Source organism: Gasterosteus aculeatus, chromosome 2 (assembly GCF_964276395.1).
Source record: "Gasterosteus aculeatus chromosome 2, fGasAcu3.hap1.1, whole genome shotgun sequence".
NCBI lineage: Eukaryota > Metazoa > Chordata > Actinopteri > Perciformes > Gasterosteidae > Gasterosteus > Gasterosteus aculeatus.
Window position 1 is genome coordinate 24,759,699 of NC_135689.1, and position 6,321 is coordinate 24,766,019.

The 6,321-nt window shown below is 41.2% G+C and overlaps 1 long non-coding RNA gene across 1 annotated transcript; it reads right to left on the reverse strand.

The window, feature by feature from the left end:
- Nucleotides 1-431: 431 nt before the first annotated feature.
- LOC120828716 (uncharacterized) lies at nt 432-6,010 on the reverse strand. The gene is made up of 3 exons (XR_005713580.2): nt 5,862-6,010; nt 710-854; nt 432-616 (listed from the first exon to the last, which is right to left on the reverse strand). It is a non-coding gene; the product is annotated as an uncharacterized LOC120828716 (long non-coding RNA).
- Nucleotides 6,011-6,321: the final 311 nt, after the last annotated feature.

The window sequence follows — 6,321 nt, forward strand, 5'->3', positions numbered from 1 at the left end:
CCAGGGCGAGGGAAGAGCGCTCCAGACAACAGGCCGCCCACGTCAAACGGGTGGAACAGAGGTTTGGACTTGGGCCACACCGTAAGGCACGAACCGTTTGGACACGACCAGGCAGGGCAGGAGAAACGAGACAGCAGGTACGTCACTACTCTACTGGTAGAGAACAAGGGGAAGGCAGGCTAGAGATAGAGGGTCTAATTGCAGAAGGTAGGAACAGGTGAGGGGAAGAGATGATGACGAGATGAGAAGCAGCTGAGAATGAATGAGCAGGCGTAATTAGTGTGTGTAAGTGAAGAAAGGGTTGGAGAGGAAAAGAGGAGGATACCCGGTTCATGACAGCTCTCTTGAGTTTCCGGTTATTTCTACAACTCTTATTTTTCTCTGATCGAGTGATTGGAACAGATACTTTGTCACAAAAAACATTCATAAAGTTTGGTTGTTTTATGACTTTATTATGGGTTGACATAATGAAGACTTATTTTCTAAAACAAATGGCTTTCATTTGCCCCACTTGTGTGCTTTGGACGTCGTCCCTCCACTTCTCAACTGTCTTGCGTCCGACGGGCGAGTGAGGCCAGTTTCCAGCACTTTCAACGCCGCTGCTCCACAGTGAGGGCTGCTTTCCAGGACAGAGACAGGAACTGGTAAAGCATAAAGGACAGACAGCAGGGACACCTGAGGCTTCACGTGTTTAGAGAGATTGGCTCACCTCAGCACTGACATGCTGGAGGGGGTAGCAGGCAACAGAGTTGGTGTCTCTGCAGGCTGAACCACAACGAGGACTGAAGCAAGTTGCTCCCTAGTCTCCAGCATTTCCTTTCCTCCTTCCGCGTCCCAAGATCTGGCGGCATCGGCTTTCCAGCCACCCCAAGATGTAGATGCAGAGAAAGAAGGAAGATATGACACGTGAGTATTTCCTATTCTCGTTAAACCTTTCTATCAGAGCTAACCATGTGTTGGCCTGTAGATATGCACATCCTGTTTAATAGTAATCATTTCACATAAATTACAAAATATTACAAACCCCCCTCGAGTGTTGAATGTCATATAAATAAAACACTGTGCTACATGTTATAGTAAAATCTGACAAGGCACCAACAAACTATTGACAGCCATAGTAAACAGTTAAGTTATTAATTAACTAAGTAATCGCATATTTTAAAATTCATTAATTGCAATTAAAAGTGTGTAATGAGTAACCCCACTTTAGAAAGCGTGTATTTTAGACACCGTTTAATTGTATTTGTACATTGTACATTTAGCCAGGACATTTTCCAGACCACTGTCTTTTAGGGACACAGTTGTGGTCCTCCGCGGACTGTGTGCGCGCAGGGTAGATGGAGGTCTCCTTGCAGCTACCAACAGGCATTGTCAGTCCTAAAAAAGGGATGGGTAACGTTTGGGTTTCCCTGATACCGGTGCCCAAACAGATATTGTTCTGGGCTTTAAAAAAAAAAGAAAAAGTGATTGAAACAGAAAAAGGTTTTTTTTTTTTAATGCCAAGGCAAATTGGTTTCATAAAATTAAATATATTAAGTCTTTAAAGAATACTGTTAATATAAATAAATAAAAAACACTTGGCGTCAAACTACAGCATTAAACTTTTTAACGTCCAACTATGAACAATATATGAACCGTTTACAGTATACTTAGTGTTCCCCCTCTGTAAGAGCTTGAAGTGTATCTATTAGTTCATTGGAATTTGGGGAATAATAATCATTTAATTTTAGATTTAGGCTCATTGTGCAGGAACTAAACATATGTAACATATTGAAAGCATTCATGTTGAATTGACGCTCCTTGTTTGGCTCGATTTATTGACCTCATTATTGCAGCAGGGGCAACACAGAAGAGGTGCATCATTTTCTACCAGTGACTTACCTGAAGAATATAAAATTCAGTTTATGAACTTACACTTATATTGTATTGATTCTTTTTTAAAGGATTTTTCCTTGGATTCTGATGTTAAACCTTTAATATACAAGCTATGAAAACTTCTTCTAAGGAACAACAAGGTTAAAAAAATGACCTAAAATGTTGTTTCGTGTTGGATGAAAATGAACCTTGTGTGTAAGTGTGATATAATTTTTAAAAATCTATATTATAATATCTTTAATAAAAATATTATTTTAGCAGCGATTTGGACCAAAGAATTACACATTTAATATTTGAAATGTTTACTTTGTCACACTCGCACAACAAACCATTCTACCGATAACACTGATATTGATACAGGACACCTCCCCATACCCCCTCAATGGGACATTTCTCTCCAGTGAGGATGTGGACAGAGGTCCAATCATGTTCACGCCCACTTTCACACTCGACAGTCAACTCTCCCTGACTCCCAACATCACCGCGACAACGCGATCCTGTAGATACTCGCTCTACAACATCAGGAGAACACGTCCTCTTCTCACTCAGAAGGTACTGATTCAGGCTCTTGTCATCTCCCACCTGGACTACTGCAACTCCCTCCTGGCTCGACTAAAGACATCAGGACCGCAGAAAGCCTTCACATCTTCCGCCGCAAACTAAAGACACACCTCTTCAGACTCTACCTCGACTAAAGACTAACAAATTGTAGCACTTAAATTGTACTTGTAACGTCACTCATCTATAGCAAATTGTAAATTGGCTTATTTGAGCAAATTGCACTTTCTTGTTTCTTGTTCTCCTGAGTTTGTACCCTATGGTTGAATGCACTTATTGTACGTCGCTTTGGATAAAAGCGTCCGCTAAATGACATGTAATGTAATGTAATGTTGGTCACAGTGGGATATTTGACCGACTTGATTAATTATTTTCAAGCCGACTCTGCTGATATGGAGGAGAAATCTGCACAGCTGGATCATAGCTGTAGCCTGCCAATGAATGCACCTGGATCAAAGCAGTTGCTTTGATGTCATTTAGCTGACGCTTTTATCCAAATGTCATTTAGCTGACGCTTTTATCCAAAGCGACTTACAATAAGTGCATTTCAAGCCGATTTACAACTTGCTATAGCTAAGAGCCATTATAAGTACGATTAAGTGGAACAATTCGTTAAGAGTCTTTATTTGAGGTATAGATGAAGAGGTGTGGGTTTAGTTTTATGTGAAGACTCTGCGGTCCTGATGTCATCAAAGACCTCATTCCACCATTTAGGAGCAGGACAGCAAAGGGTCGTGATCTTGTTGAGTGTTTTGCTCTTAGTGAGGAGGAACAACCAATTTGGCAGATGCAGAGCGGAGTTTGCAGGTTGGGATGTAGGGTTTGACCAGGTCCTGGATGTAGACTGGAAACGATCCATTCACAGCATGGTACGTGAGCACCAATGTTTTGAAGTGGATGCGGGCAGCCACTGGTAGCCAGTGAAGAGAGCGGAGGAGTGGAGGAGTGTTGGAGAATTTAGGAAGGTTAAAGACCAGTTGAGCTGCTGCATTCTGGATGTGCTGCAGAGGTCGTAGAGCTGTAGGAGGGAGACCTGCCAGGAGAGAGTTTATGAATACGTGTAGGGGGCACTATCGAGCTAAAAGGCTGTTTAGAATCATTGAAATCATATGAAGTAACTACATCTTTCACTGTAAATGTGTTTTCCAAGTTTAGTAAAGATTGGAGCATATTTAGTCCCTCAAAAGGACTTCCGCTTTGACCTTGAACAGGTTCCCACAGCAAGAGCGTAACGCAAAAAGTTTTTAAGAACTTTTAATCACCAAGGCCATAGGATTGTTTTGTCAAAATTTGAAGTGGCTGTGACAAAGTCGCAGAGGAGGTCGTCAAAGTATAGCTGCTAGAAAGTGTGAAAAATAGAGGGAATATTCACACAAAAACATTATAACTGACTTCCTGTTCATTTCAGAGCATGGTCTCAAGAGACTTTTTTTTTTTTGTCTCCCTATTATACATATGTCCAAACATTGTCTGTCGTGTAGGTCAAACAGGGCGCTGGGGCTACTTCATTGAATACTGCCAGGGGGCGCTATGGAGGCAATTGAGCATTTTTGAGTCAAAACTCCACATCAGCTCTTTAATGTCATCACCTAGGACACTGACAGAAGTTTTCAAGAGTTTTTGAGTTTGCCAAGACAGCGAAATATCTGCTTGAACTTTCATGCGAAGACAGTGTTGTCACAGCAAAAACGTTTTTCAAAAACTCCAATACTCCACTTGATTTTAATAACTTTTGACCATCCAGGTGTCAGGATCAATTTTTCCAAACATGAAGTGGATCGGGTGTAAACTCTCAGAGGTGTTTGTTCGTTTGTAAATCCAAAATACGATGGAAATTGCAAAAAAGAAAAGTAAAAATTTTAGAGAACAACTGCAGTGCCCCCTAAAGCTCAAGCCAAGACAGGCCAAATACTTTTGAAGTTATAAGTCTTTCACGTTTAGGCCACACCCCCTACAACCTTAATTGGTCCATAACTTCGAAACCAAATGAGATATCAACAAGCTTTTAATAAGCTCTGATAGCAGTGACTCAATGATTTCCTGACATTTTCGTGAGAATCGGACCTAGCGTCTGGGAGGAGTCAAAATGGCAGAAAAACTTGCTAGGTGCATTTGCATACCATGATTGACTTTTTTTTGTAGAGGATATCCAAGAGCACCATTTCAAGTCAATCGGTGAAACTGGGCAAAATTTTTCCCAGAGGGAGCATTTCCAGGGGCCACTAGAGAGGCATTTTTGTATCCCCAAATGCGCAACCCAAAGAATATCGACATTTTTCGCACTTCTGATTCGTACGCCAAAATTCAAGAGTTTTTGAATATGATAAAGGCCTCAAAAGTGCGATTAAAGTGGAGAAATAATAATAAGAATTCTTCTATAAACAATAGGGCTTTCGCCCGACTTGCAGTCGGCTCAGGCCCTAAATATCACATTTATTTTATTTAAAAGGAATATTGTAAGTGTTCTTAGTTTTAGTTTTTTATACATTCTACAGTTGGCCAGGTGAACAACTTCTCCGCAAGATGATGTTCAAAAAGGACCATCAACAAGCACAGATGGAACCAAGCCTGTGTCTGCATCTTGGATGAGATTTTGACTCTTTACCTGTGTACTTTGCTTTTGTAATATACATAGGCCTAATGTGTGATGCTTTTCATATGTGATGAATATTTTCTTGTTCATACGAAGCCAAAGTGTATGGGCTGTACTTATAGGCCTTTAATACCAACGCAAATGCAAATATTCTGCTTTATCTCGTGCCAATACTTCACCTTGCTGCTTTGAACAAAGTCTACAAGTCATGACAAAAATCTCCCTGCAACCCCCTAAGCAAACCTGGTCATTTTGTTCTCAGGGGGTTGCAATCGGAGGACCTTGTTGAGTCCTCATCATCAGCCCCACCATCTCACTGGCGAGTCCACTAGAATTTCCCCTGATTGCTTATTATCTTACATTTCTACCCATCACTAATCATTAATCAAACAAGTCCCGATTGACATGTCTGGATCAACAATTGTAATATGAATATCTACAAAGGAATTGATACTAAATGAGTAACTTGTGATAAGAAAAGTATCAGTACCACAGTATTAAATTAAAATGGATGATTTGGTCCTCCAGACATGGTAAACAAACAACCCATTCAGCTTCTCATCTCGCTATTGAAACAAATCTAAATCTGCACATTTACCAAGATTGTGGAACATAACATATCAATAGAAAATGGAAGCAAAAATGTATTTGCCGGATTTGTTGACAGAAGTGTGGGCGGGATAGTGCTAAATAGACTAAAGGGAGAGCGTTGCACCAAAGATAAATGACAAAATAAAATCAAGCATAAATTTACCATGTTTTGAAAGCATAATTGATTTGTGTCTGCTACTGGTTTGTATTATGATGATCAAGGACTGGAGTTCATGCAGCTTACCATCCTTTTAAATCAGCGCCGCATTATTGGTTTCCAGTCTGTCCCTTTTTTTATCTGTAAGCCCGTCTCCCTCCCTCTGCTCTCTTTCTGTCTGTGCAGCTGCAATCCTCACCGCTTTAATCCCCTCCTCTCTCCCCTGTGTGCAGGGCTGCCATCCAACTATTTAACCACAGCCCTAAAACAAACCAACATCTGTTTGGAGGCCAGCCCAGACCCAGCCATTGCCTTCCTGCCGTGAACACACCAGCCGCGAACAGCTTAACCCCTTGCTTACCAGACCAGACGGGCTCGCCATGCCAGTTAACCAATCAGGCGCAGTGAGAACTGTATGCCATTTTGCAGACAGTAGTTGGGGCTGTATCCAAGTAACACGTGGTGTTCAGGAGATCTGTGTTTTCTTTGATTTTGTTGTCTTTGGCGCAAATAGCTCATTGTTTTGCTGTTACCAAACCCTGCTACC